The 13,459-nt window shown below is 37.6% G+C and overlaps 2 protein-coding genes across 9 annotated transcripts in view; one reads left to right on the top strand and one right to left on the bottom strand.

Moving 5' to 3' along the window:
* Positions 1–12,925, bottom strand: part of ZDHHC4 (zDHHC palmitoyltransferase 4) — a 36,548-nt gene extending 23,623 nt beyond the window's left edge. The window contains exons 1-2 of one of the 4 annotated variants that reach the window (XM_074196798.1): positions 12,864–12,925; positions 657–761 (exon numbers count right to left, since the gene is read on the bottom strand). The gene's annotated coding sequence lies outside the window, so the exon portion shown is untranslated. Of the gene's footprint in view, positions 1–656; positions 10,043–12,863 lie in introns of those variants that run through there. The other 3 variants (XM_074196797.1, XM_074196799.1, XM_074196796.1) reach the window with 3 other exon arrangements.
* Positions 1–13,459, top strand: part of GRID2IP (Grid2 interacting protein) — an 898,914-nt gene that overhangs the window by 694,725 nt on the left and 190,730 nt on the right. For 4 of the 5 annotated variants that reach the window (XM_074196786.1, XM_074196789.1, XM_074196788.1 and 1 more), the window contains exon 1: positions 10,270–10,351. The exons of the other annotated variant lie outside the window; for it this stretch is intronic. The gene's annotated coding sequence lies outside the window, so the exon portion shown is untranslated. Of the gene's footprint in view, positions 1–10,269; positions 10,352–13,459 lie in introns of those variants that run through there. 5 annotated transcript variants of the gene reach the window in all.

Raw genomic sequence — 13,459 nt, forward strand, 5'->3', positions numbered from 1 at the left:
AGAGAGTCATCATTAATGGTTAAGTGTCCCCTTTCAAGATCTCTAATGTAATTTCTCAGGTATCTGTGGTTAGCCCTGTTATTGGACATTTTTATCCTTATTATTAAAATAATTTTGTATTTATCATGTTTATCTCTGGATATGTTGTATCTCCTCAATGGGATGTAAGTTCCTTGAAAGCAGTCAGCGTTTTCATTTGTTCCTCTAGGGCCGAGGACAATGACTGGCACTTATGAGACATTTAATTCATTCTGCTGATTGAGGATAACTAACAAATTGGATGACGAAAAAAAGACTCAAAAAAAAGGTTCATCACAACTTAGGTCAAATTTAATGATGAAATTGATAAGAATAAAAAGTCTTATACTTGGAAGGTTTTTTAAAAATCAACTTAATGAGTCTTAAATATAGAATGCATTTGTTGGAGAGGTTCGTCTGAAAAGGAAATTAGAAGTGATTAGTATAGTCAGTCAGAAAAGTAAATTAAGTCATCTCAGACTGTAGTCAGCATTTATTGATCTGATCTTCTCTAGAGAAATAGAAAGCAGAAATTTAGAAGGGTGGGATTGCACATAGAGAAGTAGAGGTAGCAGCAAGATGTTCCAAGAAGGCCCTGATGTTTTTATAGATGGCAAATAGTTTAATTTTTCACTCACCCTGTAATCATCACATCTTAACCCCCAACCAAAGTCCCAAAGCTGAGTTGATTAAGTTTCTCTTGGTAAGGGAGGAAGAGGAGGAAGGTCCCTGGAGACCCCAATCTGTTAGAGAAAAAAGAACAGAAGTCAAGATGCCTAGCTGGCTGAGTCCTAGTGGATGACTAGATGAAATGTGAAATGTGCCTGGGGACAAATATAGAATATGAAAATGAGGAATGGATTCTATACTGATCAGATCACATTTTGAGTATCACAATTAGTTGTAAGTGCTACATTTTATGGACATTAATAAGCTGGAAAGCATCCAAAAAAGGGTAACCAAATTCATGCTATTAGGATTGGTTGAAGGTACTGAGACTGCTGAGCATGGAGAAGATTTAGAAGAGCCATGACAGCTATCCTCACTATCCTAAGGACTGGCACATGGAAAAGGGATGCCATAAAGCTAAGGGTGGAAGTTTCAGACACAAATGGACACATTTATATCATCTAAAGAAAACTTCCTAATAATCAGAGCTATCCCAAAGTGAAATGATCTGATTCAGGAAAAAGTAGGCTACCTTCCCTGATAATCTTCAAAGACAGGACAATCATTTTTCCAGCTATGTTTAGAGTGGATTCTTTTCCAGGTGATATTCAGTAGATTGTGAGCTTCTTGAAGGGAGAGTCTGTCTTTAGTTTCTTTTTGTATCCCCTAGTGTTTAGCACAATGGCTGGCACATAGTATACAATAATAAAGTTTAATGAATGGTGTAAGTTAAGACTGGAGCTACCAAAGTCCCTTCCATCTCTGAAATTCTTTAATTTGTAAACAAAGGGGAACTCCCAATAAAGGATCAATTGTAAGACAGTACTAGTAGTTTCCAGAACCTAAGATCCCTCTCCCTTACTAAGCCCCACCTAAGGCAGTATTATTATTATAAGACCCAGGTATGACATAGGCCCCAGAGAGAAACAAAGGCACTCCTGGGGGGGGGGAAAAGGGGACTCCTCTGATTTTTTGAGTTTGGGGAAAATGTTTTCCTCTTACTGATGACCCATACAAGGTAGTACCGTTAAGTCACAAAAACAGTATAAATCCTTAGGTGAAGGTAGGTCCAGTAGTAGAGAGGTCTCCAAGTAGCTCTTTACCCTGCCAAAATAAACAAGCTAAAAAGGTCTAATTTTATACTAATAACATATTTATTGATTACAGATCCCTAAATAATCATGGCACTATTCTCTAAAGAAAGGAAAAACTCTTACTGCTAAATCCTGAATTGCAAGTTCATTTGCCTCAACTTAACCTACAACCCAAGCTGAGTTTGAATGGCCTACTTTTTTTTTTTTGGGTCTATACTTTTGATTACATTCTTCTGGAGAAATTCCTTCCATTGATAAAGCTCAACTATGATTTTCAGTCTTATAAAAGCTATCAGGAGCATTAAGAGGCAAAGGTAAAAGGTCTTGCTTGTGGTCACTGAGCTGGTATGCATTAGAAACAGAATTTGAATTCTGACTCCAAGACTATTATCTGTTCTCTAAGATAAAACTGCTTTTCACATAAGTGCTTCATGATTATAAATAAAAACTGTGAAACAGAAAGTCTCTCCGATTCCCCCAGAAGTTAATGACTAGTGCAGAATTACTGAACAGGTACTTCATCAAAAAAGAACAGGTAATATAAGAGAAAACAATAAAACAAATACACAGGGAGTGAAAAACTAAAGGAAGGGCAGGCAACAGGAGGGAGAACAGTATATAATAAAGAATGGAAAATCTGTTATAATCACCTAGAACTCATATTAGGAGGTATGGTAGGTAGTTAACTGCAAGATATGCATTTGGGGAAATAATATAAGTTTTGTCATTTTTAGATATAAAATGAATCTAAGAAATATCTGAGAACTCATGAAAAAAAGCTGGTATAAGGATCAAATGAGATTCTACAATAAAGTATTTAATAAACATTAAAGAACTATATATATATATATATATGTCAACATCACTGAGGCAGTGCACTAGAAAGAATACTGGACTTTGAACCATAAGAAACCTACACTTGAATCCCACTTGACACTTACCAGTTAATCTGAGACCCAAGATCCTTATTAGGAAAACTGGAATAATATTTTGGTGCTTACCCCCAGAGAGATAATGAATCAGGTGAGTTAAGGCATTTAAAGAACTTTTAAAATATTAAAACTAAGTTTCATAAAATATCAACCACATTTCAGGAACTTCTTTTAATGTGAGTAAAAACTCATTCCCACACTCTTGTTGTAAGGAAATCTCTTTGTAAGTCTTAATATCAAATGTATTTTTGATACCATTTACCCCAAAATTCTGTCACACAATGTAGTCTCTAAATGAGTCATGAGACACCAATAGGTTATTGCTTCATTCTCTATCTGCTGCCAGACATGCCTTACTTCTCCACTTCTAATCATTCTTCACTCTTATCAATCTTATCCATGGTCATATAAGGAAAATGTCTTCTTATTTATTTTTTGGAACATGTCTTTTTAAAGATGAAAATACAAGCTATCAATCTATCAGATATTCTTTCAAAAGTAAGTTTTGGTATGATATGAAGAAAACATAAAGGAATGCCTGAAAATGGAGAGAGTGCGTAAAAATAAAAGGAAATCTAAATGATAAAACTAATCTTACTTGAAAACTCAGCTTGGGCACAGTCCTGTAACTTCAACTTGTGAAAGTATAATCAAAATGTTTTCTTCAGTTGTAGTTTTAATTATTTTTTTAAACTAGGCAATTCAGAAGCTGGAAATGGATATTAAATAAAATTGGGATTAAATGAAATAAGCAATTCCATTAGACAGAACTAGGACTAGTTGAAATGATTAGATGATTCAGGCATACTCCACTTAAAGAAAGTGAATATTTGGAAATGGGAAAAATTCTAAGATTAAAAATTTCAATCAATCAATAAACATTTATTAAAGTCTTACTATGTGCCAGCTAGAACGAATCTTTGCACTGAGGTTTTCTGACTCCAGACCCAGTGTTCTAGCCACTGCATCAACTTTGTCTCTCATATGGTCAAGCATTTAATTTACAGAGAATCTCAAATTTGGAAGGGACCTTGGAAGCCACCTAATACAACTTAAAACAAGAATATTCTTCATGATATCACTAATGTCTTAACTGACTATGACAGATATTTTGCATGTTTTTCCATTATTTCACACAGATTTGTGCTGATCTACATCCTCCTAGTGATAATTGGCTCGCATTTTCAAGACACGTGGATGTGGTTATAAATTATATTGTGGTAAATCAACAAGGGGATACAACCCATGAAATGAGGTTCAGTAACTCTGTGCTCTGAGTTATGTTTTAATATTAAATTAAAATAATCTAAAAATATAATTTAATATAATTTTCAATGCTGTGGCCCAAGTTTCTGACTTAAGAAAAGCAAAGAAAAAAGTAGTGCTCAGACTGGATGTAGCTAGGGAGCTAAGATTTACTTGCACTTTGTGGGTGAAAGTACCCTATCCTTTAGTTGAGGTTTGAAATAAGGAAGTGGCATAGCACATGATGAAACGAAGATAGGTAGACTATTTCACATGTGGGAAACAACTTAGGCAAAGTGGCCTCATAAGTAGGTTAACCTTAACAGAAAATGGCAAGCAAGGAGTATGAGACTGGGGGCCAACTGTTAAAAAGCTAATAAAGTAAGGCAATCCCCTCAACACTCCAGGATTTCAAATATGGTTTTAGTTTATTCACAGTGTGGCTATTGATAATAGGAATTTTTGGAGATTTGAGGCATACTGCAGATGATGTGTGTATAGATATAGATATAGATATAGATATATAGATATGTAAAGAAAACTTTAAAAATTTTAGTTAATGCATAAATACTGAAACCATTAATCTATTTTATCATTTACTATCAAAAGTATACATATATAAATTTGTTATAAACAGTTATATTTTGCTAAAGATTCAATGTGCTAAAGAACTATGGACTATACAACCCTTTGGAAACTCTTGTACCTTGTGCTTTTCATAGAAGGAAATACATGAAGCAGTCACTGCAGCTAACTGTGGTTGTGAAGACTCCACACAACATACAAGACAATTTCTAGCATGAAGAAATCTGCAACTTTTTTATAATGTGTACAGTATGCTATTTTATTTATGTATGACCAGAATATTAAAAATAAAGGTTTGGGGATCGGGCTTCTTATTCAGTTTTTCACATTTGCTGGGGTCCTGTGTCCCTAATCCTCTCAAATGTCAAAGGGCTGTAATTGGTAGACAGAACACAGTAGGTATATGTTATATATATCAAAGAGGAAAAGAGGCAAACAAGAAGGAGCTTTGCCCTGGTAAGGTCACAAATGCAACATTATCTGGGTACCACATTTTGGGAAGTACTCTAGAGAGCATTCAAAGACAACCAAAACAGTAAGATACCTAGAGATCATGCTATATGAGGATGTGTATTTGGCCTTGTGACCCCTTTTCCCACCTTATCTTTTACTACTCATTAGTTCAGTTAAATCTTTAGACAACTGCCTACTCTGTATGCAGTACTATGCTAGGCATCTGAAATTCAAATAAGTATAAAACATTGGTTTCCTGTCAAGGAGAGACTTCTTAAAGAGTTCTGGAAATGGGAAAAAGATAAAAAATATAAATAATACAAAGACAGGCATGTAAGATAACATCTAAAGATAACTTTATTGAATTGTTATTTCCCTATATTTTCTTTATTTTCTAATAGGTTTTTTGGTAGGCTGGCCTACAATAATAATGTTATTTCAATAGAAAAATGCTCCAATTCACCCCAGTTCCACAAAAAAAGCCATTTTATGTTGAAAGTTTCCTCTTCTACTTAATGTCGCATTTCTAAGGATTTGTTGATTTATTTTTATAAATTCTTAAAAAAAAATTTTAATTTAAGGCAATGGGGTTAAGTGACTTATCCAAGGTCACACAGCTAGGTAATTATTAAATGTTTCAGGTCACATTTGAATTCAGGTCCCCCTGACTCTAGGGCTGGTGCTTGATCTATGGCATCACCTGGCTACCCTAAAAATTCTTTAAAAAAAAACTGATCCAGTCAGTCTGCAAAGTAATCTGGAACTAAAAATAGAACTGATCATACCTTTTTGATTCAGCAATACTATACTAGGTCTATATACCAAAGAAATCATAAAAAATGGGAAAAATATCATATATTCAAAAAATATTTAAAGGAGCTCTTTTTTGAAGTAACAAATTGGAAATTTAGGGGATGCCCATCAAATGGGGCAAGTTATGGTATATGAATGTTATGGAGTATTATTGTTCTAAGTTGGATTTTAGAGAAGCATGGGAAAATTTACATGAACTGATGTTAACTGAAGCAAGCAGAATCAAGAGACCATTGTATATATTAACATTGTAAGATGATCAACTATAATAGACACAGTTGCTCTCAGGAGATCAGAGCTCAAGGACAATTCTGAGAGACCTGCTTAGGATAATGCCATTCACACATCCACAGAAAAAAACATGGAGTTTGAATGCCTATTATGCTCACTTTTTAAAGAAAATTTTTTCCCTTAGTTCCACTTCCTTTTTCACAAGGACTAATATGTAAATATGTTAAACATGAATGTACATATACAATCTTTACAGACTGTTGCCCCCATGGAGAGGGGGGGAGGGAAGGAAGGATGGTAGAAAAATGTGGAACTCATAAATGTGCAAATGGATGAATGTTGAAAAACATAGCAGGTAAGTGGAAAAATAAAATTTCAATTGAAAAAGCTTTTACTTTCAAATGTACTCTATCATAAATATATTCAATTGTATTTTTAAAAGTAACTTTCAGTTTTTAAGTCATATAAACATCATATTCCAAAGATCTAGACAAAAGTTCAGTTCCTGGGAAAAATAAGATCCTACTACTGTCTAACCTGAGATTTTCTGTAGTTTGGTTTCTGAATTTGTTACAAACTTTCTGTTTTACATCAGTAAGTATGAAAATATGGAATCTTGTTTGAGACGCTGAAATATTAAAGTATACAGGAAGATTCTGTCTGCAAGAATTTCTGTCCTGGGCTCTCTTCTCTTTTCCCTCTGCTCCCCTGGACTCAATTACTCATTATGCTAATGATTCTCAAATCTCCTATTCCAGCCCCAACCTCTCGGCTGATCTTTTTTTGAATTTTACAATTGCTTTTCAGACATCTTGAACTAGATGTCCTATAGACATCAAATGCTTAACAAGTCCAAAATAGAATTCTTTATTTTTTTCCCCATAGCCTTCCATATTATTATAGAGAGCAATACTATTTTCCCACTTCTTTAGGCTCACAATGAAGGTGCCATCCTGCTGTTAACTATTTCTTTGTCCTTCATATCCAATTTGTTGCCAAGGTCTGTTGATTTCACCTTTGAAAATTTCGAGAATTCTCCCCCCTTCTCTCCTCTGCCACAGCCAACACTCTGAATTACAACACTAGACTGCTAGTGGGCCTCAAGTCTCTCTCTCTCTCTCCACCCTAATTCATCCTTCATTCAGTCACTTACATTAATTCGCCTAATATACAGGTCCAATCTTTTCAAACCTCTACTTAACAAACTCCAGTGACTGTTACCTTCAAGATCAAATACAAAATCCTCAAGTCATTCAAAGACAGTTATAACCTAACCCCTTCCTATCTTTCCAGTTTTCTTATGTCTTCTCCCATCAAGTTTACTCTGATCCACTGGATTCAAACTTTGCAGCATGAGAATTTTCTCTGGCTATTCCTATGCCTAAAAACACTTTCCCTTTTCAACTCTGCCTACTGACTTGCCTAGGTTCCTTTAGATGCCAACTATAATTCTTTTACACAAAGCCCTCTTATTTTAGTGCCTAACCTTTATTATTTCCTATTTATCCTGAATATAGTTTGCTTTGTCTGTATTTGGTTACATCTGTCTCCTCCATTAGATTATAAATTACTTGAGCATAAGGACTGTCTTACCTCTTTGTATGCCCCAGAGCTTAGCTGATTCCCTTAGTAGCTGGCATAAAGTAGGCAATTAATAAATGTTTCTTGATTGATACTTAGTTTTCTTAATTTTTGAGAGTCACAATGGCATAGAGAATAGATTGGGGCAATTCCTGCCCCCCCCCCAAAGGTTCAAGAGCTTAAAGTTGTGTTTTTTTTCTGCTAAATTACAAAAAAAAGTTGGCATGTATATAGAACTTTCAGGTTTACCAAACATTTTAAGATATATTTTCTCTTTTACTCCTACCTATAGCCCTACTAAGTGGGCAAGCAGGAATTTCATATATTTATTTTATAAATCAAGGAACTGAGGTTCAGGAAGTTCAAGTGCCTGCAAGACCCAATCAACAACCTCAGCAAAGGCTCTTTTACCTCTATCTGGGAAAAACAAAAACCAATCATTACTAGCTCCTCTAGGTACACATGTAGTAATTAGAATTGGCATGTGTTTTCTAAAGCAAAACAAAACTCATAGTAGTAATTAACCCTTAAGGAGATGAGCAACTCATTTTTATCTTGGAAAATGGCTCAGTTAAGGAAAACAGGGAAACTTAGTTTAGAAGATTTTGTTGAAATGGAACATTGATATGAAAACACAACACTTCAAAGGGTCTCTAATAACATTCAGCAAATATTCATTTCCAATTAATAGACTACAAAAATGGCACTACTGATATTTTCATGCCATTTCTGACTTGCTCTTTAGGGTTCCAAACTACAAAGTTCATAGAAAAAGAAAAGCAATCAAGTTTCAGGAATAGTAATGTTTTCTATAGGGAATCTAAGGTGTCATTTCTAAACCCTCTAAAGAGGTAATAATCAGACCAACTTTAGAAGAATTTGGAGAAAAGGGTCTCTAATAACATTCAGCAAATATTCATTTCCAATTAACAGACTACAAAAATGGCACTATTGGTATTTTCATGCTATTTCTGACTTGCTCTTTAGGGTCCTCCGCAGTCTCAAGTGCCCCAAACTACAAAGTTCACAGAAAAAGAAAAGCAATCAAGTTTCAGGAATAGTAATGTTTTCTATAGGGAATCTCAGGTGTCATTTCTAAACCTTCTAAAGAGGTAAAAATCAGATCAACTTTAGAAGAATTTGGAGACTGTCAAAATATGCATTCCTAATAGCTAAATCTCCACCTAGCCTAAAGAAGCTTCTCCTACAAACTGGCTTAAGTCCTCATTTATTTGAACCTGGATTACTGAAATAGATAACTTCAACTCTAATTCCTGAATTCATTCTATGCTTGCTCTACTGTATTCTTGACACTGATATCTATGTAAAAGTCTTTTCTTTTCTTTACTGACCCCTCTAGTTAAAAACGTCCAAACTTTTCATTGCTTATATAGCTCATACTTTTCCCCTCTTAAAGATGTTCTGCCCCAAATAAGCCTATTCTCTTATCCTGCTTCTGTGATTTTTTTTCTGATTAGGTTTTTGTCAAAATAATTTCTACTCTGAAATTAAAAGAACTGCATATGAAACCACAAATCTCTATTATGTGCACAACTTGTTTTTTTAATTAATTTTTGTTCATTTATCCTCCCAAATCCCCCCCTTCCGAAAAAAGTCTTCTAATAAGGCCTAATGAAACTAAACAAATCTCTACATTGCCCAACTCCAAAGATTCCTTCTCATTCTAGCTATCAGTCCATCACCTCTCTGTCTGGAAGTCCTTTTATTTTAGGTTTTTGCTGGGCAATGGGGTTAAGTGACTTGCCCAAAGCCACACAGCTAGGGAATTATTAGGTGAGGGCCCATTTGAACTCAGGTCCTCCTGACTCCGGCGCTCTACCCACTGCGCCACCTAGCCGCCCCGAAGTAAGCCCTTTTAAAGACGTTTCCACCGGTAGCTTTCAGAGCTGCCTGGCGCTTCTTCCCGGCACCCCTACTCCAGCAGCCTCTGACGCCCGGGATGGGCAGCCCCCCCCCAACGTTTAAGCCCTTCCCTTTCCAGTGCCCCCTCCTCCGGGCAGCTGTGGCCTCGCCCCTCGCCTGGAGCCTGTCTCGGACCCTCTGCTCGCCCTCTCTCCTTCTCTCCACCTAGGTCCTGGCCTCAGAAAGAAGGCTTTCCGCTCTCCATCTTCTTAGGCCCGTCTACCTGCTACTCTCCCGGCAGCCCCGGGCCCTGGCTAGCACACGCAGTACCTGACTCTGGAGACTCTGGAGGAAAAGTTTGCGGAACTGAATTACGTCAGAAAAACAAACGGGGCTTTCTGAAGGGGCTCCGTCAGGGTCTGGGGGGGGGGGCCCGGAGTGGGGCAGAGGATGATTAAGGGGCCGCCGGAGGGTCCGAGGCGCCGGGATACTCTTGAGGTGGCCAAAATCACCCTTCATCACTCGGGCCAGTCGGACCGCCAGCAAGCGCGCGGGGGGTTATGGGGGCGGGGGAGGGAGCATGTGTCAACAGCTCGCCGACCAATCCGCGGCTAGTCTGGCGCTCCCGCGAGAACTAGGAATCTGACAGGAGAAAACTATTACGAAGCGCGTGACTTTGATGCGCGCACTGCACATGCGCGGTCAGGTTAGCGCTTCCTGAAGAGCTGCAAAATATAGCGGCGGGGGCGGGGCGGGGGGGGAAGAAAGGATAAATATGGAGCATGCGCAGACGCAGATCGCAGGCTCGGGTCTTACGTGAGCACGCTCTGACCCGAGGAAGGACTTTCCTGAGTTGGCGCTTCACAGGTACTTCCGGGTCGGCCTGGGGGAAACCTAGCCACCGTTTCAGGACAAGTCAATCGATGATCGAAAGAATCCATTTTGGAGCCTGTCTCGAGACCCGAATCTGCATCTCACTCCTCCTTCTTTTGGAAAACGGGAGTGCGAAGTATTCCTCAGCCTGGTAACTCATCTTAAAAATGGAGTTCCTGGGGCAGCTAGGTGGTGCAGTGGATAGAGCACCGGTCCTGGAGTCAGGCGTACCTGAGTTCAAATCCAGCCTCAGACACTTAATGATTACCTAGCTGTGTGGCCTTGGGCAAGCCACTTAACTCCATTGCCTTCCAAAAACAACTTAAGAAAAACACAAGACTATGGACAAGACTATACCTGTAAAGATTTCTTTGGTAGAGAAAGCCCCCAGAAGAAGAAACTCCCTCTACCAATGTCAGCCACTCTGCAATTTACAGTTTTAGAGACTTGCCTATAACACTGAAGGGTTAGGTGATTTGTTCAGAGTAGTAGGAGCAAGCAGTTGACAGAATCAAAATGTCTGTCTCCCAAACCACCTGATTATCTGATAACTAGGTGCTGCCTCTCATGGAATAGAAAAAATATATATATATATATAAATATATATTCAAGTAAATATATATTATATTTGTGTGTGAATATCTAGACAGAGACAAGAGTCAGTAAATTCAAAATAATTTAGGACTTGGGGCAAAGAACATATACTCAGGGATCAGGAATGACTTAAAAGGTGGTACTTGCAACGGATAACAGAAAGAATGGGTAAACAGCTCAATTCAAAGACAGAAGAGAGAAACAGATATTTGGAGAAATATAAGGTAAACTAGTTTAACTGGAACCTAAAGAGTAATGTATAGTGGGAAAGATAAGTTGGAATCTAATTATGAAGAACTTTAAATGCCAAAAAAGCATTTTTATTTTATCCTTGATGCAATAAGGAGCCACTGAAGCTTCATGCATGGGGGGGGGTAAAATGACCGATATTATTATCAATTTGGCATCTTTGCTTCAGACATATTTGAGAAAGGAGAAATTGGAATATAAGAAAGCTATGAACAACAATTGCAGTAGTCTAGGAGAGAGGTGGTGAGGGTCTGAAGCAGAGAGAGTCATTGTGGGAGTGGAGTAAAGGGAAATGGGAGTGATGTAAAGGTATTTGTAAGATTTTACAGCTGTTTGGGTGGGTGGAAAGAAAGAGTGAGGAGTTGAAGATGGCTCATATTGCGAACCCAAGAGGAATTATCTGTAGAATCATGGATATTACTTATACCAGCTTATCTTCTGGCATCTGCACATAACCTTTGTTCCAGTGATAAGGTCTGTGTCTAAAGAATTAAGATTCAAACCTTCTCTGGAACTAAGCAATGACATTTATTAATGATCAGCTGGCTAGACTTCTTGTAGAAGTTAGTAACTGAGTGAATCAAGCAAGGGTTTTTAAAGGACCGGAAGGAAGGAATTGTTTTCAACAGGTAGTAGGGGGTGGAGAGTGGTTTTTTCCTATGAAGGGACCATTATTTTGGTGCAACTGTGTGAAGTTACCCAGAACACATACAAAAAAGTCCATTTGGTGATATATTAATGTATGATAATGATGTCACAATTAACTTGACTTTGTCATAAGTTCACCCAAGACAGTACCTAGGAGTTGCTCTAGGAAGAGTCCCTTCTGTGACTTATTTCCCAGGTTCTGGGTCTACACCCTCTACTATTTTCTTATTGACTGACCTAAACAGGAGTTAGGTCAAGGTTTACTTGCTATTTTATTCTAATGGGTACTATGGGAGAGTCAGGGTACTATTGGTTTGGGGTACATTCCTTCAATTATTGTCTCAAATTTACAGAGGAGGATATTGAGCAAAATTAAATCATTCCCAGAGTCATGATACACACAACTATTATGTATCCAAGCAAAATTTGAACTCCTGTCTGCCAGACTCAAGTCTAATTCTCTGCCTCAAAGTGGTAAGAAATGTAGAACTAAGCTTAACCTTCCCCCAGTTAGAGGCAAACCCAATACAACCTGTTAGGTTAAGTTTAATGTTGAAATGAAGCTCTCACAACACAGTAATGATACTTAGTATTTCTGACCATAGTCCTCATCTCCATAGGCAAGCTCATTTGGCCAATAGAGCAAGATGTAGCAACTCCTGTTGTCTTCATAGAACAAATCAGAGTGACCCGAACTTGATGTGAGTGGCACTTTTTAATGCCCTTAGGGGACCATAAAGTTATGTCAGATGAGGCAGGGGCCAGTTATGTCCTAGGCACAGCTTTGTCATCTTGCAGGGAAAATTGATCCCTGTTTGGAAATGGGGGAACCTTGTTCCTGCCTTAGCTTCTCACTGGAGTCCAATCTAGGTGGTACTGAGGGTCACAGAGACTGCAGATCTCTAGGGATACCATAAGGGAATCCACCAAAAGGAGGAAGGGGAGGCATATGTTTCAGTACCCCTACAGGTCTTATAATGTAAATGGTTTGATATTTGTAAGCCTGAATACTCACAAGTGTTCGAAAGGTGAGCTGGTTCTACCATTAGAGATTTGTCAAAAGTTTGGAAGTTTCGTCTGGTTAAGGTCAATGAACCATTGAAGTGAGGAGTCCCTAAAGTATAACTAGGCCCTTCAAGCAAAAGGGACCCTCTGAACAGAGTTATCTTTTGTACTCTACATATTTTTTCCCCAAATTTTCATGTATGTTATTTCATTTGATCCTCTTGGCAAGGCAGTGAAGCAAATAAGGCAAGCATTATTATCCCTTTCTTACACAGAAGATGACAAAAGCAAAAGAGCTTAAATGACCTGCCCATGGACCACGTTCATGTGATACAAGGCTCAATCCTAGATCTTTACTAATGCCATACTTTTCCCTCCATCTACACCCTGCCCTCAATGTCAAATTATTCTTATTCAGAGGGTTTCCTTACTGCTGAATTTTGGTATTTTCAATTCACAATTATTTTTTATTATTTAAAGAGAGAAAAGCCCCAAAGAACGTATTTGCATTATTTATGTCCTAAGCCTACAAGATAAATATCTGACCTTATCTTTCATAACTTGAGTAATAAGCTGTGGTGAATTGTTCTTAATACAAAATTTATT

The sequence above is a fragment of the Macrotis lagotis genome, chromosome 8 (genome assembly GCF_037893015.1).
Source record: "Macrotis lagotis isolate mMagLag1 chromosome 8, bilby.v1.9.chrom.fasta, whole genome shotgun sequence".
Taxonomy (NCBI): domain Eukaryota; kingdom Metazoa; phylum Chordata; class Mammalia; order Peramelemorphia; family Peramelidae; genus Macrotis; species Macrotis lagotis.